Below are 27,821 nucleotides of genomic sequence, written 5' to 3' on the forward strand. Positions count from 1 at the left end.
CTAAAATATCTATCTTGAAGAAGGAGCAGGAGGAGGGCTCAAACAAGGCATTTGCTTCTTTCCCCTTACCTCTTTCCAAGAGGGATTTTAGTCTAGAATTGTATCCATTCACCATACATCAAATAACTGCAAACTTAAGGCTATAACACTTGGAGTTGAGCCTCAGGATATATGCCACTTTCCCCAATTACTATCGAGAGGAGAGTAATAGCTTAATATCACCAAATTAGCTCTCTTTCAGCAAACATTAGTTATATAGACAATCATCATGAACAGGGAATGGTGAGGAAACACATTTTTGGAAGCAAAACAGTAAATAGAAGTCAGGGAAATTATAGAGATTAGAATAGACCAAAGAATATATAAGAGCAAAGGTGCTATTTTGTTAGGAAGATGTAAGGCACATAAGTTCCACCAAGTGAAGGGGAGAAAATAGACCTTTAGTGGAATAAAGGATTTTCAAGCAATTCTGATAAGAAAGCCAGAGCTGAATTGGCACTGTGAAATATAGACATAAGAGTCCAGAGAAATCTAGAAAAGGAAATTTATATAAGAAATTGAAAGGAGTTGTATATAGTGTACTCCATCAATAATGCAGCAATGTGCTGTTTTCCCATGGCCCACTAACAAGTTATTTTCTCACCATCTACCTCACAGGTAATTTTATTCCATTTCCCTAATTTGTTTATGATGTGACCTTTTACATCTGGTTCATGTATCTATTTGGAGCTTATTTGGTATAAGGTGTGGGGTGTCTGGGCAGTTGTTTTTAATCAAATAATTCCATATCCTAGGAACTGGGGTCTTTGTGTTTACTGAACACTAGGTTAAAAAATTCATTTGCTTCTATATGTTAGGTACCCAAACAGCTGCCTTCCCACACTGGAACTTTCCTCTCTCCTTGTGGTCTTCTTACCCTGGGCCATCCCTCCAACTCTGCAACCCCTTTCTTTTATTGGTAATCTTTCCTAGAGCCTCCATTTTGAGGAAAGGCACAAGACAGCCATTCTTCATCCCTGCCCCAGCTCTGCTGCTGATGCTCCAGACCTCTCTACTGCCCCCCTCTTCCTTTTCAGCTTCCTTTTATGTTATCTTTGCCAATTAGGATGTTTACTATTTGAGGGAAGGTACTCGCTTTCCTCATGTCACATATCACCAGTACTTAACAGAGGGCTTAGCACATAGTAGGTATTTAATGAATACTTATTGACTGGCGAACACAAAGGGAAAGTATGATGGGGGGAATGAGTAGACATTAGATCAGCCTCACTTTTACCTGAATGAACACAGGAGGGTTGAATGCACACACACACACATACACACACACAGAGTCAATTTGATGTAAAAATACATGTAACTCAATAAAGGAAAAAACAGGGATAGGGCAGGGAAAGGAGTTGAGAGGGGAGATAATACTGGGGAGGAAGTAGCTGCAAGTATAACAAATTTCTTATTCCTTAAGGAGGAACTTAAAGGGGAAAAGGAAAAAAAAACTAGAATCTAAAGGATGTCTTAGATTGACTCTCAAGACAATTGAGGAATTGTTGAACAAATTTAGGTTTAAGAATGGAATGCAATATTATTGTGCTGTGTTTTTGTACAAAAAAAGCCAATGCAACAAGAATTAGGAGGGAAGCAGAAAATTGGGAGAAAATCTTTGCAACTAGTATCTCTGATAAAGGCCTCATCTCTAAAATATACAGGGAGCTAAGCCAAATATATAGGAATACAAGCCATTCCCCAATTGAGAAATGGTCAAAGGATATGAACAGGCAGTTTTCAGAGGAAGAAATTAAAGCTGTCTACAGGCATATGGAAAAATGCTCTGGATCGCTGCTGATTAGAGAAATGCAAATCAAAACAACTCTTAGATACCACATCTCTCCTGTCAGATTGGCTAAAATAACAAATCAGGAGAATGATAAATGCTGGAAAGGATGTGGGGAAATTGGAACATTGTTGCATTGCTGGTGGAGTTGTGAGCTGATCCAGCCATTTTGGAGGGCGGTGTGGAACTATGCCCAAAGGGCTATACAAATGTTCATACCCTTTGACCCAGTAATACCACTTCTAGGGTTGTATCCCAAAGAAATCACGCAAGCGGGAAAAGGACCCATATGTACAAGAATATTTATAGCAGCTCTCTTTGTGGTAGCCAAGAATTGGAAAGCAAAGGGATGCCCATCAATTGGGGAATGGCTGAACAAGCTGTGGTATATGAAGGTGATGGAATACTATTGTGCCATAAGAAATGGGGATGATGCAGACTACATAACAACCTGGAAAAACCTACACGACATAATGCTGAGTGAGCGGAGCAGAGCCAGGAGAACGTTGTGCACAGCCACAGATATGTGGATTCCGTGAGGACCAACCCTGACATACCGCGCTTTTCTCAGCAACCTAAAGGGCAAGGACAACTCCAGGGGACTCACGATGGAGAATGCTATCTTCATTCAGAGAAAGAACTGCGAAGTTTGAATACAGACTGAGGCACACTACATGCTCGCCTTTTCTGCTTCTCTTTTGTTTTTGTTTTTGGGTTTTTTTTTTTTGTTTCTGTTTCTTCTTTCTCAGGATTCATTCCATTGGTCAAAATTCTTCTCCACGACCTGACTAGAGCATAAATTAATTCAATGCGAAGTAATACATGACAGTTATATGGGACTTCATGCCGTCTTGGGGAGGGAGGGGGAAGGGAGGGGAGAAAAACTGGAACTCAAAACTATGTAGAACCGTGTGTCGTAAACTAAAAATAAATAAAGAAATTTAAAAAAAAATATTATTGTGCTGTAAAAATGACAAAGGGGATTGGTTTCAGGGAATCCTGGAGAGTATAAGTTCTCATCAATGACATGACCAACCATGTCTCCAGAAGACCCATGAAGGACCACATTACCCACCTCCTGAAAAAAGGGTGATGCAAGGCAAAAGGGTGACAAGATGGGTGCAGAAAGAGATATATATTTTGGACATGGCTATTGTGTATTCATTTTCTTGAATTATTGGCCGAGGGGATTGGGAGACACTGAGGTAAGAGGGATAAGGGTAGTCTAGTGACATTCCTTAAGCTGAATGACAGTTGGGAGGGGGAGTGGCTTTTCCAAAATCGGGTGACTTTCATGAAGTTGAGACTTTATTTCACAAAATGGTGGATAAATGGCCAAATGAAGCTACTCATCCTTTTTTAATATAACAGTTAAAAATAACTTTAAAGGGAAAAACCTCAAATTATTTTTATTGAAAATTGAGGATTCTAATACATTAAGTAACTAGCTCCATTTAGTTTAATTCAACAAATATTTGTTATATGCAATATTTATCATACCAATAGTGAAAAGAAAAAAATAATATAACTTCTTATTTCTATGAGAATATTGATTTCTTCTGCATCGATTCTACAATGTAATATATTTTGTGCTGTAGTGATTTTTATAGTTGAGTCTTCATTTGCCTAAAGCCACACCTTTCCATGTTTTTGTGCTTAGGAATTTGGATTTCCCTCTGAGTTAGCTTAAAAGGAAAGTTGTTATCTCTCATACTATTATCCCCTGGGATACTTCCTGGATATGTTTGTTAAGCCCAACAAGTTAACTTATCATCCCCCAAAGCTATGTAGTCTATCCTTGTCTGTCTGTTTAATTTAGGGGAGTTTTTATTCTCTTTCAAGGAGACAGAAAGTCTGGTAGTTTACATCCCCTAGCAAAGATTACATGTATAGATGGGTCCCATGAATCAATCGAGCATTCCTTAATGACAGAGAGGAGTGATTACTAGCCCCATGTGGGTGCTAGCTTGCTGTCCTTGATGTAACCAATTACGCCATTTTCCCCATCTACCCAACTCTATTCTTTGTTCTTTTGTACTTAGCAAAACTATGAGGGTTAGTAAGCCATCCTTCCTGGTCTTTGGTTATTGAAAGGCCATAGATGCAGTTTATTGGTAACTGCTAGTGTAGCTAATAAATTGATCATGGTCAGACCATTGTCTCTTAATTTTCAAACATGGTAACATCCATGATTTTGGTGTTCCCTCTGCTATTGGCATTTGCAACCATTTAAACTTTCTCATCCTCCCTGATCCTTGTTCATACCTTTCCATATATCTTCCACAGATGATTTACCTAAATATCCTGGGAGTGTTCTAGATCTTTGCCTATACAGTTGTACTGGACATCTTGCATCCTTGGTCTTGGTCTGCAGTCATATCTACTTATTCTTTTCCCATGAAACATATACTTGATAATGTTTTTTCTTCCTTTTCTGCTTCAGTTATTGACAACATGCTATGATCTACTTAAATCTACTATGTATCTACCCACATCCATTTGAATTACCTAAAATTTTGATTCTTTGTAGATTGTTTCATTCAGTGATTCACTATCACATAGCATCAGAGTTGAAAGACAAACATTTGTGATAGAGGTAATTTTTAAAAAGCTCTGGAGAATTTCCCTAATGAAATCTAGCCTACATGTTCTTTTTATTCAACCCTGGGTTCATGCCATTTTCTATTTGTAGTCTCTTTCTAAAATATATCCATTGAGAGTTAGGCATGGGACTAGCCAGAGAAGCAGTAGAAGAAGAGGAGGAGGAGGAGGAGGAGGAAGAGGAGAAGGGAGGTGGTAGCTTTGGCAGTCAGAAAGCAGAGCCAGAGATGGGGGAGAGAGAGCCTGGCTCTAGAGGTGGTGGCACCCTGAATACTGAAGTGTTGACTACAACCTTTCACTATACATGAATAAAAGCTGGTTGTTCTTGGCTCAGGAGATGTTGGAAAATCTGCCCTGACTACAGTTTGTCCAAAAAATACTTGTTGAAAAATATGATCCTATGATAGAAGATTCACATTGAAAGCAAATTGAAGTAGATGCTCAACAATCCATGCTTGAAATCTTGGTGACTGCAGGAATGGAATAATTTATAGCAAGGAGAGATTTGTATATGAAAAATGGACAAGACTTCACATTAGTCTTCACCACAGCACAGCGAACATTTAATAATTTACAAGATCTTCCAGAACAGATACTTCAAGTAAAAGACATTGACGAGGTGCCAATGATTCTTGTTGGTAATAAGCATGACTTGGAAAAGAATTGAAAGAGTTGTAGAAAAAGAGCAAGGACAGAACCTAGTAAGACAATGGAACAACTGTGCATTCTTAGAATCTTCTGCTATATCAAAGATAAATGTTAATAAGGTCTTTGTGACCTAGTTGGGCAAATTAGCAGAAAAAAAACTCTTTTATCTGGGAAGGCAAATAAAATTGCTTTAATATACAGATGCATTATAGCTCTAGCCAGGTCCAAAGAACTGTTACTGTCCAATTCAACGGGGACAGCAGAATTCCAAATTTGTCAAACCTACCCAACATTTTAAGTGGACTTTTCCTGTGGCAGTACCCTTTAAAAAGTCGGTGAAAGCTACTGTATCAGTTTGCACATTCTAGTCACTTTGCAGTGTCTCAGGAGATGTTTGCTTATAATAGTTTAAGTATGCATTTAGTAAAGCCAGAGGTTATATCCGGTATTATTGCTAAGAGACACATGGACGGAAAGAGTGCATGATATCCTTTAAAGTGCCCTATGCTTTCTACTGGAGAGTACAATAATGTAAATCATAAAAGCACCATTGTTTTAGCATGATCTTAGAAGAAAGTCCAAAGAGCTCCTATATAGGCTACTCTAGATAACCTTGCTTCTTTGATATTTGTAGCTTATTGTGATTTTTAAAAAAAGAAGTACAAGATCACCATTATTTTACAAAAGGGCTTTGATTAGCACAGTTATATGGTTTAAAAAAAGTTTTGAAAACCCTGTAGAGACAGTGTTCTTGTTTTTAAAAATAAGATATTCCTCTCAGCATAATGTCTTAGATAAATGACATTACCTTTAATATCCATTGGGAAAGAAATTTCTAGACTTTTCAATTATATATTGTATATTTCCCTTTTGTTTTGGCTGAGATGTTAAATGGTGGAAGAGTACTGTGGCTACGAATGTGAGAAGTAATTTTAATTATGTGTAATTGGTCACAGGGCCCAAGCTGCAATAACTAACTTTTTTCAGATTTATTTAACAATGTGCTATTGCTTTGCATGCATTTAATGTCTGGGTGTAAAGGTGTGTGTGTGTGCAAAAGGGAGCCACAGTATTTAAGTTGATAAGCCTAATTATAGCTGTTTTGAGGTAGCCAAATGTAAACTAAAAGCCTTAAAGTGCTGCAATTTTGTATAACTTAGCATCTTTAAGTCTGTTTCTTTACCTTTTGTTTTCTGTATTATTCCTATTTTTATTGTATATGCTATGTTGCATGAAGGATGTATTTATTGCATTATTATGTATAAATTTAGAACTCTGCTTTTTCACATGTATTTGTAATGTCTCACCTGTCTTTGTGATGGTCTATTTGTATAAAAAATTGCTACTGAGAAATATGTGCATTCTATAATGTTCTCATTCAGAAAACACCATGAACCTTTCAGTTCAAAAATCTCCAAGTGTGTTCATTTCTATATTTTCCGTTTTTTAAAGTATTTCTGTCAGATTTCTCCAGCTTTCACAAACTTGCAATTCTATTATTTTTATGATGTAGATATGTACTGTTCAGGTGCACATTTGATATTGGTTTCTTTATCTATGGTTTCTGTAAAGCTAATGTAGTTTTCCCTCTTCTCCCTTGATACTTCTATTTTCTTGACATTTTGAGTATGATAGCACAATAACAATTCCTGCTTTGGGGGATTCACATGATGCATAATCAATTTTGTTCCATTTTCATTCCATAGTTTCTTTCTTTCTTTCTTTCTTTTTCTTCCTTCCTTCCTTCCTTCCTTCCTTCCTTCCTTCCTTCCTTCCTTCCTTCCTTCCTTTCTTTCTTTCTTTCTTTCTTTCTTTCTTTCTTTCTTTCTTTCTTTCTTTCTTTCTTCCTTTCTTTCTTCCTTCCTTTCTTTCTTTCTTCCTTTCTTCCTTCCTTCCTTCCTTTCTTTCTTTCTTTCTTCCTTTCTTTCTTCCTTTCTTTCTTTCTTTCTTCCTTTCTTCCTTCCTTCCTTCCTTTCTTTCTTTCTTTCTTCCTTTCTTTCTTTCTTTCTCTCTCTCAACAAATTGTTAGATAAAACAATAACAGTTTAGTGAGGCTCAGAATCCATATGTCCATGACTTTGTACTTCTCCTAACTGAAGTGACAGAGACAGAACCCAGAACATCCAGTCTGTTCCAAGTGCCTTTCCCAGAAACAACTTCAATCTGTGCACATTCCAATCTCACACGCAGCTTCATCTTGTACATCCTAATCCATTAAGTTCCTTTTAGACACCAGAAATCTTCAAAGCATTTAACATAGGGAAGTTTGTCAAATGGGTTATTTCCAACTGCTTTGGGCTCTATTCAATAACACTTTCCATGATTTGAGGGAAAATAATGCTACTAGGATTAGAAATGATATTTTGTTGGAAAAGGGAAGAGTCAGTCAGAGGAGTTGTTAGGGAAGAAAGGGTACTTGTTAAACGAGAAATTAAAGAAATTCAACAATATATTAAAAGGCCTCTAGGTGATCTTCACCCAGACATATATTCAGTGGGATTTTAAGGCACCCAAAGGATGAGGTACTAACTTGTACTAAACACAATAGTGAGACAGACATATAAACCTAAATACTAATCTCTTAAAAGCAATAGGAAAAAGAGTATACTGTGTCATTCGCTGGATCTTTCTTATAATGGGACCCACAAAAGCAGAATTCAGTGGAATACAGATTTCTGCAAAGGTATTTCACTACTTCAATACAACACCATCTTACTTGTGACACAGTCCCAAGGCATGAGAACATTGAAGATTATAGAGATATTCCACTGTATCTTGGGAAAGGTCCGGACAAATTCCATTAGGGAGTTGTAGAGATCTATTTCTTTGAACTGATTTGGATCTCCCAGTACTTTGAGTCTATTAACATTTCAGTCTGGTACTATTAATACTTGAGTGATCAGAACTTAAGAATAACTTGAAGGACCAAGCTGCATCAATTGACACACTGATTTTTTTTAATCCATTAGTCTAAGAAAATAGAGATAGTAGGATGAAACTCTTATCTCAAGGTAAAATTATAATTTTTTTATCAATTGACACACCTGATCATTCTAGTGTGAATTAGTGAATATTAAAGAAAAGTTCTGACCCAAACTATATGGGAGCCAAGATATCTGAGTAAGCAATAAATCTCTATAACTTTTCCATATTTACCTTCAAACAACCATAAAATAGTGCCCTTAAACAAATTCTGGAATAGCAGAACCAGGAATTGGATGGGGCAAAACAATCTTTGAGCCCAAGAACCTTGGAAGATTGATAAGAAAGGTCTGTCACACTTGGGTAAAAGAGAAATGCAGTCCAGGACAGGAAGCATCCCAGCAAGGCAGCAGTAAGCCTCATCTCAGCAAACCATCAGTAGATCCTGAGCCCCCAGCTCAGTGGAGTAGGCAAGCACCAACATCAGGCCCCCGTGTGCCTCAGTATAGCCAGGAGAATGGGCAGACTCCAGGTCTGAGAACTGACAAATGCTTCAGCATAGCCCAGAGCAACAGGCAGCTTCCAGCGGACAGACCTCCACGTTCTTCAATGTAGCCCTGGGCAAACAGGTAGATGTCAACCGTATGTGTGTCTAAGCAAATAGGCAGTGGCCAGACCTGACCCTCACCACTTGTGGAAGTGTAGAACTGGGCAAACAGGCAGCCACCAGTGCCAGATCACCACATACTTCAGTATATACCCAGAGAAACACAGAAACACCCCACTGGCTTCAGCACACCCAATAACCAGCAATAGGACCCCAATAAATACCAGGTGAGCTGCTAGACCCCCATGGCCTCCAGAAGTGCCATCCACCCCCACTGCACCCTCTCACTGCAACATGAAACACTAGGGTTCCCCATGAGCCTCAGGGCAACATCAGTGCAGCAACAGGTAAACAGCCAGGGCTTGCAGCTCCTGGCACAAGAAGCCTGAGACAGTGTCCCTTCCACCCTCATGTAATATCATTTAAGTTGGGACTTTTTTTTACTGTTTTAGAATGATAAATTAATTAAGTGTCTTTGATTGAGCCTTACTAGGTTCAAAGCCCCAGGCCCAAACCCCTATCTACTAGGTGCTAAGCCTTTGTGGGCACGAAGCCCTCAGGGTCCTAAGGGGAGTTGCTAAGACCAGAGCCAATAGTAGGAGCCTAAGTTCTGGTTGCTCAGATGACATTTGATGATGGCTAAAGAGTGTATAAAAAGGGAGAACAGAGCTATTTGCTTGAGGCTCTCACTCCAGGAGCAGTGTTGGCATGAGACTATGGGCAGCTGCTCTAAGAGCCTCCCAGCTCACCCAGATGTTGATGGTTTCTTGGAAACTAAGAATTGTATTTGGTCTCTTTATAATGTATGTTTGTGTTTGCTCTGAAGTTCAGGGTGCTGGCTTTTTCCTCTGAACTAAGTGAATGATATTTGTATGTTGGACTGAAATAAGATTGTTAACCCCCTAATGCTACTTTCCTTAGTAAAGCAAACTAAAGAACCTGTGCTGGCAGCATTCTTGTTGTTGGGCTTGTGTTGGTCTTTCACCCCCACAGCAGCTGCTAGCCGAATTGTTGCAACACCTGGGTGCAGAGCTCAAATTTAAAAGAAAGGAAAAGGGCCAAAAAAGCTGAGCAAAAAATTCATCTGATCATAGAAAGTTATTATGGTGACAGGGAAGATCAAGACACAAACTCAGAAGATGACAACAATATCAAAACACCTATGGGCAAAATCCTCCCCCCCCCAAAAAAAATAATGGGAATTGGTCTCAAGCCCAGAAAGAATTCACGGAAGAGCTCAAAAAGGAGCTTAAAAATCATATGTGAGAGGTAGAAGAAAACAAAGAAATGAGAGTGATGCAAGAGAATTATGAAAAAAAGAATCAAGAGCTTGAAAAAAGAAAACAATTGCTTAAAGAGTAGTATTGACCAAATGGAAAAGGAGATACAAAAACCCACTGAAGAAAACAACTCCTTAAAGAGTACGATTGGTCAAATAGAAAAGAAGGTACAAAAGATGATTGAGGAAAACAACTCCTTGAAAGTTAGAAGGGGCAAGTGGAAGCTAATGACTCTATAAGACATCAAGAATCAATCAAACAAATTCAAAAGAATGAAAAAATAGAAGAAAATGTAAAATACCTCTTGGGAAAAACAAATGACCTGGAAAATAGATCCAAGAGAGACAATATCAGAATCACCGGAGTACCTGAAAGCTATAATCAAAAGGAGGACTTGGACAGGATCTTTAAGGAAATTATCATGGAAAATTGCTCTGATATCCTGGAATCAGAGGGCAAAACAGGCATTGAAGGAATCTACCAATCACCTTCTGAAAGAGATTCCAAAATAAGAAAAAAAAAACTCCAAGGACCATTAAAGCCAAATTTCAGAACTGTCAGGTCAAGGAAAAAACTACTGCAAATTACCAGAAACAATTCAAATATTGGGGAACCACAATCAGGATTACACTGGACTTAGCACCTGCCACATTAAAAGATCAGAATTCATGTAACATGATATTCTGGAAGGCAAAGAAGCTAGGATTACAAACAAAAATCACTTATCCAGTGAAATTCAGCATAATACATCAAGGGAAAAAATGGTCATTCAATTAAATAGAAGGATTTCAAGCTTTCATAGGAATAATACCAGAATTAAACAAAAAATTTGATCTCCAAATCAAGAGCCAAGAGAAACGTAAAAGGGCCAAAAGGGACAAGAAAACATAAGGGATTCAATAGAGATAAATTGTATACATCCCTACATGAGAACATGATACCCGTAATTCTTAGAAATTATATCACTAATAGTACAGTAGAAGGAATATACATAGACAGGGGGTGGATTTGAGTGAATGATATAAAAAATTAATTAAATGATAAGAAAAAGGAGTACACTGGGTGCAGAAGGAAGGAGAGGTAGAATGGGGTAAATTATTTCACATGAGGTGGTACAAAAGACCTGTTACAGTGGAGGGGAAGATGGGAGGATGGGCAATAGGTATTTCTTGAACCTTTACTCTCATCATTGCTGGTTCAAAGAGAGAAGAATATACACAATCAGTAGAGTATAGAAATCTATCTTACCTGACAGGGGAGTAGGAAGGGAGGTCAGATCAGGGGAAGTGGTAGACAGAAGCAAAACACTGGTGAGGAGGGAAAGAGTAAAAAGAGAGAGAAGACAAACAGGATGAAAAATAAGGTGGAGGGAAATACAGTTAGTAATCATAACTGTGAATATGAATGGAATTAACTCTCCTATTAAATGGAAGAAGATAGATTGAAAAAAAACAGAATCCTATAATATGCTGTTTATAAGAAACACACTTAAAGCAGAGAGAGACACAAAGAGTAAAGGTAAGGGGCTGGAGCAGAATCTATTATGCTTTAGCTGAAGTGAAAAAAAGCAGGGGTAGCAATACTGATCTCAGACAAAGTAAAAGCAAAAATAGACCTAATTAAAAGAGATAAGGAAGGAAACTACATCTTGCTAAAAATTACCATAGACAATGAAGCAATATCAATACTAAACATAAATACATGAAGTGGTGTAGCATCTAAATTCTTAAAGGAGAAGATAAATGAGTTACAGGCATTATGAAATGCAAAATAAGTAATTTTAAATATATTAAAATAAAAAGCTTTTGTACAAACAAAAGCAATGCAACCAAGATTAGAAGGAAAGCACAAAGCTGGGAAACAACCTTTACAGACACTGTCTCTGATAAAGGCCTCATTTTTCAAATATATGGAGAACTGAGTCAAATTGATAAGAATACAAGCCATTCTCCATTTGATAAATATATATTTATATAAAGATATAAAGAGTTTTCAGATGAAGAAATCAAAGCTGTAGTCAGGTAAAAAAATGCTCTAAATCACTTTTGATTAGAGAAATGCAAATTAAAACAACTCTGAGGCACCTACCAGATTGGCTAATATAACAGAAAGAGAAAATGGTAAATGTTGGATAGGATGTGGGAAAATTGGGACACTAATGTACTTTTGGTGGAGTTGCAAACTGATCCAACCTTTCTGGAGAGCAATTTGGAACTATGCCCAAAGGGCAACCAAACTGTGCGTACGCTTTGATCCAGCAATACCACTACTAGGTCTGTATTCCAAAGAGATCATAAAAAAGTAAAAAAGACCTACATGTGCAAAAATGCTTATAGCAACCCTTTTTGTGGTGGCAAAATATTGGAAACTGAGAGCATTCCCATCAACTGGGGAATGGCTGAACAAGCTATGGTATATTGTTCTAATGGAATACTACTGTGTAATAAGAAATGATGAGCAGGCAGATTTCAGAAAAACCTAGAAAGACTTACAGGAACTGATGCAAACTAAAATGAACAGAACTAAGAAAACATTGTACACAGCATAAGCAACATTGTGTGATGATCAACTATGAATGACTCAGTTCTTTTCAGCAATGCAATGATCTAAGACAAGTACAAAGTACTCAGGAAGGAAAATGCTATGTGCATCCAGGTAAAGAACTGAAGGACTCTGAATTCAGATTGAAGCATTTTTTTTCACTTTATTTTTTCATGGTTTTTTTTTTTCAGTTTTATCTTTCACAACTATGACTATTATGGAGACATGTTTTGCATGATAGCGTATGTACAACCTATATAAAATTGCCTGCCATTTTCAGAAGAGGGGAAGGGAGGGAGGGAGAAAAATTTGGAACTCACAATCTTGTAAAAAAATGAATGCTAAAAATTGTCTTGACAAGTAATTGGGAAAATAAAATACTATTAAAAAAGAAAATGTTTTGAGAAATATTGTCTTGCCTTCCATAGGCAGGACAAGTAATATTCCTATTTTACAGATGAGGAAACTGAGGTGTAATGATGTTATTGAGAAGGTCTGGTAATGAAAGAATTAATTCTGTGATGTAACATTTCTTTCAAAAAAATGATTTCTATATCTATTAGAAAACACTGGAGGATTATAGAAATACATTTACAGTTTTAAAGTTTCTTCCAAATTAACCATGAAAAGAAGCCCAGTGTAAAAATCAATATTCTGCTTCATTTAGAGAACCATTGATTTTTTTCCCCAAGCAAATGTTTTGTATTGTGCCCTTAGATCAATTTCTATGAAGATTTCACCATCTATGCTAATGTTGATGATTATATGTATTTACCACAATTCTAACCTGAAGAATGCACAACTCCCCTTAAGATGCCAGTTTCAGCCTGTAATTTGGCAGTCAAAAAAAGCTCAAGCAATTCTGGGCTGCAATGGGAAAGGCACAGTGTCCAGAAGGAAGGAGGTAGATGGTGCCTCTGTTATCGATAACCCACACCTGGAATATTGGATTCAGTTTCAGAGAAAGATCATTGAAAAACTGGACCACAGTCAGTAGACAGCAACCAAAATGGTGAAAGATAATGACTTTACATCGTATGATGATTGTTAAAAGTAATTGAGTATTGTCAACCTGGAGAAGAGATAGAGAAGAGAAGACAGGAGCTAGAACTGGTAGCTGTGTTCAAATACCTGAAGGTCATAGAGAAGAGGAATTAGATCTATCCTATTTATGCCCTCAAGAACCAAACCAGGAGTGATGGGTGGGAGTTGCTAAGAAGCAAAATTAGGCTTGATGTCAGGAAAAAAAAAAACTTCCTAACCAATTGGAGCTGTTCCCCAAATGGAAAGAGCTGCCTCTGGATATCATGGGATCCTAGATCTGTTGGAAGGGACCTCAGAAGACCCCATTTTAGAGATGAGGAAACTGAGGCCTATAGAATTTAAGTGACTTGCCAAAAGTAGTCTAAGGTGTTAAGCAGAACCCAGGTCCTCTGCTCCCACATCTATTAATCTTTGATATTACATTAGAGGCCTTTAAGTACTGGCTGGAAGACCATTATTTTAGGTAAGTTTGAATATGGACTCCTTTTAGATATGCCGGCCCAATTCCTGCTACAATTTCCAATCCTGTGATTCTGTAATTTGAGCCCTATTATTGGTAGTGAATTACAGAATTTTGAGCTAGAAGGGATCTCAGGGGCCTGCACATAAAATCTTTCCTTCAACATCTCCCTCAAGAGTTCATTCATGTCCTACTCATGCATCTCCAGTCATGGGGCATCACACTAACAGTTTTGTAGCACTTGAAAGTTTGCTTTTATTATATCAATCCTAAGAGGTAAATAACAGTACAATATAAGCCCCATTTTATAAGTGGGGTAAATTGAGTCTTTGGGAATTTAATTGACTTGCTCATTTTCACACAGATGATAAACACATGAAGCAGGATTTGAATCTATGAGTCCTGAAAACAACACCTGTACTCAAACCACTACCATGTTACCTCTTATAAGGAAAGATGAAGGGATATGATGGGAAGTAAGTCTATAGAGGTAAATTAGAGCCTAAGAGCTAGAGCTATCTTGCGCCACCTCTGGGCATTATGGTCCCAAAAACATTACAATGTATTTGAAGACGGTTATAGCCACTCTCCTCTTTCTTCTCTGTCAACTTGGAGGAAGAAGGTAGCTGGGAATGCAACCCTGATCAAAGGACTAAAATTGGGGTAAAAGGCCTTGCTCTGTCTGCCTAGTGTAAGTGTTAGTTGGCATTACCTCATGGCATTTTCAAGGTTCACCCCAGTTAATCAATGTTAAGAGACCAGCTAAACTTCATGATGAAAGAAGTGCTTATCAAGTATATTTCACCTATACAATCATATTTTGATCCTCCCATCTACTCTGGGCAAGGATAATTAGCTTAAGGCTATTCAACTAATGAGCAGCAGAGCTGGTACTTGAACTCTATTGCCTCCAGACAAAATGACAATGGTTTGGCTATTTAGTAATCCAGTTTGTCTGGTAAGATAGCTAAGTATACATTTAACTCCATCAGAACCCAATTACTAATGTACACATTTGTGATTTACTGTAGTTATGCACTGTAGTTATTGAAAACATTACTGAGATTGGATTAGGGAAGGGGAAGGCTAGTTATTGTATTTGACTCACTACAATAATAATAATAACAGCATTTATTGAGTGCTTAACATTTGAAATCACTTAACAAATCTTTTTGTCCTCAGCACAACCCTAAGAAGTAGTTTGGTATCTCCATTCTATAGATAAGGAAACTGAGGCAAAGGGTAAGTGACTTGTTTAGGGTCACACAGCTAGTGCATGTCTTGGATTGTATTTGAATTTATGTCTTTCTGACTCCAGATTCAGTGTTCTATCCTATCTGCCTACCTGTAAGACAATCTTAGGAGTCTGGAATGTCAAGGTTATAATGAAGGTCTACTGGCACTGCCCAAAATACGAGCACCTTGAGCCAAGAGTAAAAGTGGCCCAAATGATCATTTATCACAAAATAGCCTTTGATTCACCCCATTTAGCTCACAAAGAGTCAGATGTGACTGAAATGACTCCATGAATTTGAATAGACGATCACTGAAGACTTGTCCAAGATTGAAATTCTCTGATTCTCTGAAATGTTATATGGATGAAAGAATATTCCATTGGCATTGGACTGGGAGTCAAATGACCTGGGTTCTAATTCCTTCTCTGTTTCCAACTTACTGTGTGACCCTGAACAGTATCAATGAAAACTGATTCCTATATAGTACTAGACATTTGTGGTTTTATTCAATCCTCACAAGTTTGAGACATAGGCGTACAGTTCAAGGATGAATCTAGCCACATCTACTTCTCCGGGTTGTTGTGAGGGTCAAATGGAATAATATTTGTCAAGCACTTTGCACAGTGCCTGGCACATAGTAGATGATATATGAATATACAAATGTTTATTCCCTATTAAGCGATTTACCCACACAGGTGGAATTTAAACCTGGAACTCTCCTGACTTCAGGTCCAGATGGCTTTCTACTATATTACATTATCTTCACAATCCATAGTTATTGCACATCAACTGACCCCTGCGTCTTGACCTTTCCTCATCTATAAAGTGAGAGGGTTGGATTCCATGATTTCATAATATTCCTTTTCATCATATTTCGTAATATTTCTTTTTCCTTTCAAATCAATGAGTCTCAGAGCTACCATTTAGCTGAGTAGCCTTGGGCGAGCCATCTTACCACTCTCCAGGACCCAGTTTCTTCATTCATGAAATGAGGGGTTGAAGCAACAAGTTCCAATATTCTATGACTGTAAAAATTGAGAAATTGAGGCACAAAAGAGAAAAAGAGGGGGATGTCATCCATAAGGAATAGCCAAGATGAGACGGGGTCCAGTTTTCTGCCTTCGCCATCTATCTTACGGCCCACATTATCTCCCTGAGCAAAAAGAGTCACACCATGATTGTTATCATTAACTTCAATTGGGAAATGAAGGTCTGGGTAAGAAGACAAAAAACAGAGATAAAACAATCTCCCTTATTAGATCTGGGGGAAACCAGAAGGCCCCTGAAACAGACAGTAAGGCAGTTAGGCCTTTGCTTTAACTTGGTTAAGGATTGGCTGCTGGACCTGCTGTCTATTTTTAAACTGATGGGTTCCAGCCATAGTATAAGGGAGCTCTGAATGTTCGCCCTTATTCTCTTTCCTTTAATAACTGTTGACAATTCTTTGGGGTCTTGAAGGCCCAAAGCAGGTTCAGAGCTCTTCTGAAAGAAAGAACAGGAAATTAACCAGAACTGCTGGATTTCCTATTATCACTAGCAAAAAAGCATATATACAAGCAACACCCAGAACCTGGGCACTGTCAAAATTGCTTTCCAAGTTTGATTTTGTCCCAAATCAAACAAACAACTTGGAAAACCTGGTTTAAGCAGATGTTTTGCTGTTTCACCAAAGCCTTGTGGTTTTTGTTTTTTCCCTAACATTAGGTTTCCTCCACCTGATATGAATAACTTATATTCATATGGTGCTTTAAAATTCCCAAAGAGTTTTATATATATGTTACCTATTTTGAGTCTAACAAAATCCTTTTGAGGTAGCCTGTGAGGCAGCTGTGATATCGAGCAAAAAATCAGTCAACATGTCTTTTTCCCCCTCTCACCTCCACTTAATAGCATTTTATTTTTTCCAATTACATATAAAGATAGTTTTAACATTCACTTTTATACAATTTTTATTTCCATTTTTTCTCCTCTCCCCTCCCCCCCGCTCCAAGACAGCAAGCAATGTGATATAGGCTATATATGTGCAATCATATTAAACATATTTCCACATTAGTCATGTTGTAAAAGAAAAATCAGAAAAAGGGGAAAACCCTGAGGGAAAAAATAACAAAGGGGGTGGGGAGGGAGGGAAGGAGGAAGGGAGAGAGATAGAGGTAGAGAGAGAGAGAGAGGGAGAGAGAGAATAGTATACTTCACACTGCATTCAGACTACCATTCTTTCTCTGGATGTGGATAACATATTGAGTCTTTTGGAGTTGTCTTATCTTAGATCATTGGGTTGATGAGAACAGGTTAGTCTGTCAAAGTTGATCATCATACGATATTGCTGTTACTGTGTATGATGTTCTTCTGGTTCTGCTCACTCCACTCAGCATCAGTTCATTCAAGTCTTTCCAGGTTTTTCTGAAATATACCTGCTCATCATTTCTTATAGCACAACAGTATTCCATTATATTCATATATACCACAGTTTGTTCAGTCATTCCACAATTGATGGGCATCCCCTCATTTTCCAATTCTTTGCCACCACAAAAAGAACTGTTATAAATATTTTCATACACGTGGGTCCTTTTCCATTTTTTTATGATTTCTTTGTGATACAGACATAGTAGTAGTATTGCTGGATCAAAGGGTATACACTGTTTTATAGACCTTTGGGCATAGTTCTAAATTGTTCTCCAGAATGGCTGGATCAGTTCAGAACTCTATCAACAATGCATTAGTGTTCCAATTTTCCCACATCTTCTCCAACATTTATCATTTTTCTTTTTTTTTTTGGTCATAGGTGTGAGGTGGTACCTTAGAGTTTCAACAAGCCTTTAGTAAAAGCCTACTAGGCATTGTGAAAAGTTCTGGGGAATACAAAGAAAGGCAAAAACACACCTTGCTCTCAAGGAACCCACAGTCTAACGAGGGCATGAGTTTAGAAAGAGTTCTGCATTTGGAAGAAGACTTTGCCATGAATCCTAGCTCCTGATATTTGCTGTCTATGAATATTATAACTTCTCCAAGCCTCTGTTTTTCCTACTATAAAATTAGGTTACTAGTGTTTGTGCTACCTACCCTTCTACCCCCATTTGTTTTGGGCAAAGTGCTTTCTAAACCTCAAAGTGCTATACAAATGTGAGTTAATATTATCCTCCTTTTGCTATGACACATGGTTTACATGATTTGACATTGAATTTGCAAAATTTTGACATATTCTTTGCCATGAAACCACACTTCTATCACATTGGATATTAAATGCACCTTTGATGAACAGTCTATTTTTACCAAATCTGGCCTTGATTGTAGCCCAAAACTTTTCATTGCAACTTAAATCAGATGAGTTTCAGGCCACTGAAACATGTTTATCTCCATCTCTTGGGTAAAATTTTTAACTTTCTTGTTGTGCGGTATGATTCTAGGTATGTTACTGTGTATAATCTCCACTTGGGATTTTTTTCTAATTTCCAGGAAATTCTGCCTCTCAGTATGTAATATATGTATCATTTTTTTCAACAGAGAAAAGCCTTCCAGGCCCTCTGGAAGTTACTCTCTCTGTGTCTCTGTCTCTCTATCTCTTTCTCTTCCTCTCTATTTCTCTGTGTCTCTCTGTGTCTGTCTATCTCTGTCTCTGTCTCTGTCTCTCTTTGTTTGTGGCATGGTTGTTTTAGAGTCTGATGAAGATGTCCAGATCTTACAGTCTTAACTTTTGACAATGCTTTTAGTATAGCCTTGAACGAAAAATCCGGTTTTATGCATTAAAAGATTACCTTTTGCCACTCTTCAGTAAACTAATATTTATAACGATAAGCACTTTTTTCACAGCAATGGTTATCAGTCATTCTTTCAAGGATCTTCCTACTGTCTTTCCAACCTGAAAAAGCCTATACCATACTGTTGAGAGATCAATAGCAACCCTTTCCACCATCAAGTTCCTATGAAGATCTTTGCTTGTTTTAAGAGAAGGGATTGTTTTTTACAGTAATAGTCTATCATTTCTTGAGCTTCAATGTGAAGTAGAAGACTTGAAAAAAGTGTGAAATTCTCAATTTCCCCACATCAATAACAGGCCACTGCAGTATCTCTAACAACCATTGAAGTGTGCTCTTCAAGAGCCTCATTTTTTGCGTATTTTCTTACAAGTAACAACCATTCTTAAAAATCTTAGATTTCAAGATATACCAAAAGAGATCAATGAAACAAGTGTACATGGCATGAAATACAGTATTCAAGGGATAAAGAGCTAATGCTTGGGAAGTTTGATCTTATTTCTCCTGGTCAAGGTTAGATGGTCTGGATCAGCCAAGTATTTGTAGAAGCACACATGTCCATTAATGCCACAAAATGAAGCCATGTCAAAATTATTGCTGATCACAATTCACATAGTTTTGTTACTGTATAGATAGTGGGGTAGTTTGCCATATCCTTCTCCAGGTCATCTTATAGATCAGGGCTGTCCAAAGTGCAGTCCGCCTGTGTTTACTACGGGCATGGGAATTGACATAAATGCTTTAACTAAAGCATTTGTGCCGATTTCTGTGCTTGTGGTGGATACAGGCAGGCCGCATGGGGGCACATGGCCCATGTTTTGGACAGCCCTGTCATTGATGAAGACATGGGGTTAGGTGACCTGCCTGGGGTCATATAGCTAGCAAGTGTCTGAACCTGGATTTGAACTCAGATCTTCCTGACTCGTTGCCTGGTGCTTAATGCACACACTACTTGTACATGAAATAATCTCAACAAAATCACAGGAGAGTAAGAGGCATGTTATAGTGGAAGGGGCATTGAGTCAGGAAACCTAGATCCAACCTCCAAAATGCTACTTACTAGGTGAATAGCCCTGATCCAAACTTTTTCCTATCTCTGAGCTTGTTTCCTCTTTTGTAAAGTGAAGGAGCTAAACTAGATGATTTCTGGATTCCTTTCTTGCTCTAATAATTCTATGAGTTTATGTTGAAAAGGCCAAGCAACCCCAGCTGGATCCAAAGACAAGGCAAAGCATAGTGTGCCTGAAGCAAAGGTAAATTATGTCAAGGCTTACTTAGCCCTGGGGAAGGAATGCCCTTTCCTTGCTTATCTCACCTTTGGGAAAGATTAATGAGCTTGCCTTTGCAAAGAGCTTTGAAGTTCTTAGAAAAAAAGTGCTAGAAAAGTATAAAGTATTATTCTTAGTGTTAGAAAACTGCTGATTTCAGGGAAATCAACTGGAGCTCTGCCGAATTAGTAACTCTTCAACTATCCAACTCTTTACAAAGACTGAGGAAAGGGATTTGGGCTTGTGATGCTTATCAAAAAGTGACACCCACAGCTTAGTCATGAACAAGGAAAATTTTTCAATAGCCTTGCTTATTTTAGGTTGTTTTTCTTTTTCTTTACATACCTAAGTAAGTGTTCCAGACATAAGCCTTCTTTTTGTGCTCACATTCTTTTAAAGTATCTGGAGGACTGAAGAGAAATTTTCTAAAGGATGTTTTATCAAAGGGTCAGCTAAGCTTCAAGTCATGTAGTTTTAAGAATACAAATCTATAAAAGGGCAGGTAGGTGGGTGTTTAGCGATATGGTTGCTGTGCTGGAACCATGGAATCATTGGTTTCAGGCCTAAAACATACATCTGAGGCCATCTAGTCATCCCTCTTCATTTTACAGATAGAGAAACTGAAGCTCAGAACAGCAAACCATCTTTCTCAGGGGCAAAAATGGAAGCCTGGACTTAAACCATATCTCATGACTTCTAGTTCAATGTTCTGTCCATTCTATTTTACAAAAGATTTTTTCCTGTGACTCAGTAGTATATCCTGAGGTAAGGCAGGTATTAAATAATCTCCCACAGCATATAGATCACATGCCACTAGAATCACAGAATATCCAAGTTGGAAGAAAGCCCAGAGGTCATAAGCTTGTACCTGAATAAGAAATGCCACCTCCAACCCCATCCTTTACAGTATTGGCAACCAGTGGTTATCCAGTTAAAGAACTCATCGGAATATCCTATTTCATTCCAGAGTAGTTCTAAGTGTTGGGAAATTTGTTTTGTTTTTTCTATTTCTCTGATCCTTCTACCCACTGCACTCCTAATTCCCTCCTGCAGGACCAGGCACAGCAAGACTGATCTGCCTTTAACATAAAAGCCTTTTAAAGATTTAGAAGACAGCTACGATACCCCACCCTCTCGCCAAAATAAGAAAAGAATCTATCCTAGGCTAAAAATCCCCATTAAGTACTTTCACCTGGTCCTGGTGTGTCATGTCCTCTGACCTTTCATCTTATCACCATAGTTCAAATGGACAATTTGTGCCCAACTTGTGGTAGAGCCTCCTGAGCTCATCTTGGTCTGATCAGCCACAGTCAGACGCACTGTACTTGGACCCTGACATCATGATGTCATTTTGGTCCTCTTCAAGTCTGAAGGACAACAACAACACTCTTCCAATACTTCCAACTTGTTAATGCCTGCCTTAAAATCTGGCACATAAAACTAACCTAAGGAATCCAGATATGATCTGACTAGGTTAGAGTAGAGCAGGGCAATAACCTCCCTCATTCCAAACACCATAATTCTATTATGTGGGCAAAGATCACATTAGATAGGCTTTTTGGTCACGATGTCACTCCATTGACTCATAATAAGCTTGTAGTTTACTAAAACTCTTGGTTCTCTTTCACATCAGCTCCCCATCCCATCTTCATAATTGATCTTCGTGAACCCAAGGATAGGATTTTACTTTTGTCCTTGTTAAATTTCATCTTCTTCTGCATATGTCCCATTCCAATGGCTTCTTGTGGCTTCCAGATAATTTCAGTTACTCACTAAATCAGTCTCTTAGAAATCATATAGCATCCACCTATACAGTCACTTCTATAGTATATCCAAAGAAATAGTTCTGCAGCATTTTCTTGAAGAACTCCAATGAGGTCGAACCCACTGCCTCCTGAAGCAGGCCATGCCACTTGTAGATATTATTTATTATTAGGAATTTTTTTCTTACATTGTAAACATTTAGTTTGGCAACCTCCACTCACTGTTCCTAATTCAGCCCTCTTAGGCCAAACAAAACAAGTCTAATTATTCTTCCACATGACAGCCTGTATATTTTATATATACCTAGCTATTTACATGTTATCTTTCAGGCTAAAATGTGAACCCCTTAAGGACAAGAACTGTTTATCTTTCTTTGTATCCTCAGCATTAACACAGGGCCCACCATAGAGTAAGCACTTAATAAATGCTTGTTGACTGGCAAAAAAATCTTTTAGTCATTTATCATTTCCTCCTTTAAGAGTTATCTTCACCAGGTTAAATCTCTGTATTTCCTTCAATCAGTTTTCATACAGTCTGACTGAGAGTCTAGTGCTAGACTCTTAAGCTTAGGCCTTTCCTCACTGCTCCCAGAAGTGTCAAACATGAAAGCCCCAGGGCCCCATGTAGCTTGCAATTCTGGGACTGCATTCAAATATAATTGGGAAATATTTAACAAAATAAATAAAAATACAGTACAACTTATATGATGTTAATTTGTGATTTTCTAAGTCAGTGTGCTGCCCCACAGGGATCCATTTCTGTGAGTTTGACAGCAGTATAATGCTATTCTATGCTGCTTCTCTCTATATATTTTTCAAAGACTAAGTCGGATGAATACAGACTATAAAAGGTCCTACCAAACTGGAAAGTCTTCCAAGTGTACTTGGAAGTAATTGGAAGACTGTAGTCTTATATGAGTTTGTGCTCCAAGGATGAACCTAACTAAATTTAGAGAGGCTTATCACTAGAAGGTTGACCACCCATTATTTTTTTTTCTTTTTTGGCTACAGAAACTCACATATATGTTTATATAGTAAGGATAAGAGAAACTGGAAACTCTAACGGTAGAGAAAGAAACCACATGGATGAAGTTGAGATTTTCAAAAGATTTATTAAAAGTTAATTCAGTCTTATAAGATTCACCCCTCATTTTAGCCTGTCAAAATCTTTTTGTTTCCCAATTCTGCCATCCAACAATGACTATACTATCTAGTTTCATACTGGACTGTACCAGACCATTGATTTCACTGGCTATCAATGCAGATTGGCAATTTTTTTACAGCTTGTGGTAGTCTTAGAGTTACTTGGTGGCGTTGAGAGGTTGGGGCCATAGGGCAGTATGTATCAGAAATGTCACATTAACCCAGGTCTTCCTGGCTCTAATAGTAGCTTTTTATACTTTGCACCATATTATATCTGTTTCCTATTATCCACAGATTTGATAAGCATTCGAGCTAAACCTTCCACTAAGTCATTGATAATGACAATGTTGAACAGAAAAAAAGGCCTTGGACAGCTCCTGTCTTGTTTCTCCTAGCATCAGTCTTGAAGGTCTGTTCCCAATTATCTGTGTTAACTCTGTCATCTTCATTGTCACAGTCCTTAGAAAAAGCATTAATGTAACTCTTCTAATGTTTTCTTCTCTTTAATCTCTAAAGAAGAAATGGGAAGCAGAACGAGAAGACAGGTGAATTGGATTAGAGAATCCTAGAGTTAAGTGGTAAAGTAGAAGGAACAGGAAGGAGAGTTTAGATGATTAATTAGCACAAAGAATGATACACATGCATAGATCCATCCATAATAAGAATGTCATCAAGGCTACTTCACAATTAAGCTGAAAAAAGCCTTGACAAAGATAAGTGGACCTTCCAGGGATCTTGGCAACCAGTTTCAAATGATGCTTTTCTCCCAACCTATCATTCTCAGAACCTGAGAATAAAGAAAGAAAATCATTCTGTGGTGATGGAGGGTTGAGCAAGATGAAAATCATTTTCAATAGCCTCAGAATTCTTAGGTCCTGATCTGAGAGTCCTAGAATAGAATTGCAATGTGTTTGAGGAAAACAGAGGCAAAGGTGATTTCTGGTAGTAATGAGAGGGCTATGCAGACCCTTTCCGAAGACAAAAAAAAGAGGTTTAGCAATTATCTTGACAATTTTATTCCCTGGATCAGTGTTTATTATTTATTATATATTGTCTCAGAAAACCACACATTAATATTATCTATGTTGTATTTTTATCCATATTGTTAAACATTTCCCAACTACATTTGAATATGATTCGGGTATTATTCTGGGAGTGTTATGGGCCACATATTTGACACTTCTGATCTAGATAACCAGGCTGGGATATGAAACCAAAGGTAGGCTCTTGGACATGAACTTACTAATGGGGATATCTATGAAGAAACACTAATCTCCTGCTCTTCCAGACCCCCACTTCTTCTTATTGTTTGTTGTTGTACTTTATTGTTATTTTTTGCACCACAGGTATTTCCCCAATATAATCACCCCTGGAAAGCACCCCATTTTTGTCACAAGGAAAAAGAGTTAGGCAAAACCAACTGGTACAATGACTGCTCCAACAACATCTGGACACCCAAAGTCCACCACCATGTCACCAGGAGGAAGGATGTATGCTTCATCAGATGTCCTCTGGAATCAATATGAGTAAATGACTTTAATCTAAGTCTAGCTGGCTTTTTAGTGTCATTTTTAAAATCCTGTTATAGTCACTGTGAAAATTGTTCTGGTTCTGCTCACTTTAATGCTATAGGATCATTGATTTTGAGCTAGGAGGGACCTCAGGGGCCTCTAGTCTGATCCCCTCATTTCACAGGTGAGGAAATTCTGAGGATCAGCATTGTTGCATAATTTACATGCTAACATGGGTATTAACTAGATGCAGTATGTTGCAGTGGAACGAGCTAGACTTAGAACCACAGAACTGATTTGTGTTATTTGCTCTGTTTATATAATTTCTGCTTGTAATTTCTGTTTGTAGTCTCTCTGAAGTTCAGGGTGCTGACTTTTCCCCCTGAACTAAGTGAATGATATATGTACGCTTAATTAAAGTGAGATTGTTAACCCCTTAAAGTTGCTTTCCTTAGAAAAGCAGATCAAAGAACCTGTGCTAGCAGCCCTCCTGTGTGCTAGTACAAACTGCATTTTGCTAAATTGTCTGTTTGATACCAATTTATGCTTTACCTGCTTGTATTTCATTTTGTTATTTTTTAGATTACATGTCTAACTTTCCTAGAACCCTAGAGGTTACTTGTTTGTTCTATTTTTTACAAGTTTCAAATGAATATTTTGTTGTTTCTTCTTTCAAGTGCAAAACAAGTCTCCAAAGAAAGTCCTAGAATGGATCCTAGTATTAATTTGAGAGCCAGCTTTCCCCAGGGCTATTTCTTGGTTGATTAGGCTTTTCCATGACCTCCTGGCAAGTTTCTGCCAGCTTTTAGACCACATAACAAGTCAGTTTCCAGCAAACAAAGTCATTTAGAAATAAGCCTTGTAGTCAGACCATAATCTTCTAACTCCAGTTATGGATTTGATGACTCAAAATTATTCAAAAACAGATTAAATGATGACACAAAATGTTAGTTGGAAAAGGAAGGAATGGAAACCATCCAACTAGCTTCTTTCAGTTTATGCTAGCATCAGGATGTGACTTTCAGACAAATGTTCAGAAAAATAACTTTACTTGCTGAAATTGTAGTCTTTGCCACTGATTCAGTCATAGAACCCAGGGTTAGAACTGAAAGGGCAATAATAGCCAACTAGTTCAATCTTGTCATTTTACTGATGTGGGAGCTGAAACCTAGAGAGGTTAAATGATTTGCCCACAATCACACAGATAATATATGACCAAGTTAGGATTTGAACCTGGGTCCTCAGACTCCCAAATCAGTGCTATTTCCACTGTTTTCTATGCCATTATAAGGTCATAATAGCTCTTACTCTGAAGCTTATAGGTTCAGTCTTAGACATATGTGGACACTATGGCTGCCTATATAGCTTGGATTAAGGGGGCAATGCTGGTTTTCTTCTTGCTGCCAATGGTCCTGTTCTTGAAACTACTTTGTCCTTGGAGTGGCTCCCTTTCTGTATTCATGTCTGTCTGGAGTGCATCTCTCTACTTCCTGCTAGATGCATGTAACAACAATGCTACTTGCAGCTACTGTGGCTGTGTAAGGCCAATAACACCAGCACACAGGACGGCTGCTAGCACAGGTTCTTTGATCTGCTTTTCTAAGGAAAGCAACTTTAAGGGGTTAACAATCTCACTTTAATTAAGCATACATATATCATTCACTTAGTTCAGGGAGAAAAGTCAGCACCCTGAACTTCAGAGAGACTATAAACAGAAATTACAAGCAGAAATTATATAAACAGAGCAAATAACACAAATCAGTCTATCCATAGCTATACATACATAGTTACCAGAGAGACAAGCAACAACATCTGGGTTTTTCAAAGCTAGGGGGCTCCTTAACAATGGCTACCCAGAGTCTTATCTGGTCAAATCACACGACACTCTTCCAGTGAGTGAGAGCACCCCCCTGGCTTTGAAAACCCAAATGTTGGTGCTTCTCTCTCTGGTAACTATATATTGTGATTTGGTCAGATAGGTAGAAACTTGTCTGTTGTTTTCTGTTATTCCCTCTGCTCATAATTCCTTTTTGTATTTTCTCTGAAAGTTCACAGTGCTAACTTTTTCCCCTGAACTAAGTGAATAATATATGTATGTTTAATTAAAGTGAGATTATTAACCCCTTAAAGTTGCTTTCCTTAGAAAAGCAGACCCAAAAACCTGTGCTAGCAGCCCTCCTGTGTGCTAGTGTTGTTGGTCTTCTCATTGGTCTTTCACTGCCACAACAGCTGCTAGCAACATTGTTGATACAATGCAAAATCTCCTAACTGGATGAATAACTCCACTTCAAAGTGATATGGAGAAAACATTTTTCTTAATTGTAAATAAATAAATGTAGAGGTAAAAAGGTAGAATTTTTCTAATTAAAGAAATTAAATTACAGGAAAAATAATGGAGATGAGAGGAGGAAGGAGAAGACTAACTCCCCTTATTCCCTTATCAACCACTAAAATTATCTTCCAAATCTAATTTGTACGTGTCCACTTATATTATCTCCCCCAATAGCACGTGGGCTTTTTGAGAACATGGCTTGTTTTTGTGTGTTTACCTTTCTTTTTATCCCCAGAATTTAATGCAATGGCAGGCATGCATTACTTGCTCAAAATATCACTGCTGGCTTGTTGATTGATTTCTGGTTGGTTGGTTGATTGCCCATTGTTTTGTTACTACATCCACTCTATGTATGTATATATAAGTGACTGTGTGTCTGTGAGAAGGGCAGTAAATCCTCCCTTCATACTGCTAGTCCAACATTTGATCTATCTAGCACAAAATCTACTTGGGGTATTTTTTTGGCAAAGTTCAGATTCCCAATTTCACCAGACTTCTCTAGTAGCATGTTGGGGATGCTCAGGCATTACCCCTCCAAGGTCCTTATACTAGAATATCTGAAGAGTTAATGTGGCTCACTTCTTAAATGGTCTAGAAATGAACATTCCTGGAAGGATTGTTTTCTTTCAGTTTCACTGTAGTCATTATTAAGCAATTACTCACAAACACTTAGTGTTGCAAAGGCTGTCATACAGTGATGTTAGCTGGTTTTGCTCAACTGTTTTTAAAATCTGTTATCATGGAAGACTCTCTGGGTAAAGAAGCATATAATCAGAAATAAATGTCAAATTAATGCCAAAAGGCATTAATAAAGCAATTTTTAAAACACACAAATCCTATGGCCCTCTGTGACCCATTCTGCTCACTTTTAGGCCAGTCATCT

At 37.8% G+C, this 27,821-nt stretch overlaps 1 pseudogene; it reads left to right on the forward strand.

Moving 5' to 3' along the window:
* The first annotated feature begins 4,732 nt into the window (after positions 1–4,732).
* Positions 4,733–10,374, forward strand: LOC118846727 (annotated as a pseudogene).
* Positions 10,375–27,821: the final 17,447 nt, after the last annotated feature.

This window comes from Trichosurus vulpecula, chromosome 4, assembly GCF_011100635.1.
Source record: "Trichosurus vulpecula isolate mTriVul1 chromosome 4, mTriVul1.pri, whole genome shotgun sequence".
Classification (NCBI taxonomy): domain Eukaryota; kingdom Metazoa; phylum Chordata; class Mammalia; order Diprotodontia; family Phalangeridae; genus Trichosurus; species Trichosurus vulpecula.